This window comes from Arachis ipaensis, chromosome B2 (genome assembly GCF_059453495.1).
Source record: "Arachis ipaensis isolate K30076 ecotype BB chromosome B2, ASM5945349v1, whole genome shotgun sequence".
NCBI lineage: Eukaryota > Viridiplantae > Streptophyta > Magnoliopsida > Fabales > Fabaceae > Arachis > Arachis ipaensis.
This window is the reverse complement of record NC_142437.1, coordinates 86,945,026-86,945,825: the sequence shown is the minus strand read 5'-3', so window position 1 is coordinate 86,945,825 and position 800 is coordinate 86,945,026.

The following is an 800-nucleotide window of genomic DNA, read 5'->3' as shown; positions in this document are numbered from 1 at the left end:
GATTTCCCTAGTGAACGGATCTTGCTCTTTGCGGGCCTTATCCTCAGGGGTGAACCGAGTAGTTTTGGTGTTGAGATCTGTTTCGAGTTTTAGAAGTTTATCTTCTAATTCTCGACGTCGCCTTACCTCTCTTTGTAGATCCTTCTCAACTTCTCGTTGGCGCTGGGTTTCTTTTTCCAGTTGCTTTTAAACGATCTTGAAGCGCTTCAATCACTCCCGGATTTGATGAGTTTTTGTCCCCGTTAGATTCTGGGGTATCTTTCAGTGTATTGCCCGCGTTTTTGTGCGGTGTTCTATCTTCTGGATCTGAGTCGTGTTCGTTGTCATGGTCGTCCGCTATGGTGATGGGATGACTTCCAAGTTCCCCGGCAACGACGCCAATGTTCCGAGGGTTACCTGAAACTGTAGGTCGATCTCGGACGAGATCTTCTGTACTGGTCGGAGATGACGTGTCCGGCTGGTGGGTGGTGGCCGGAGCTGTCGAGTCCGATTTGTGGGACTGACTGCACTGCTGATCCTTCGTCACCGGAGGGTGGGGGGTACTTGCAAGAGACTCTGATACTTAAGTTAGTATGGGTATTAAGCAGGTTTTTAGTAGAATCAGAGTATGAGTTATACCTGGGTGCTCCAGTGTATTTATAGTAGTGTGGGCTGACCTTTCTGATAAGATAAGTTAGTTATCTTATCTTATCTTATCTTATTTTGGGTGAAGTCAGCTTATCTTCAAGGGAACCGCCTTTATCTCTATAGGCTTGGATTGCCTTTGGATTTGGGTCGTGTTCCTCTATTTGGGCCCTTTA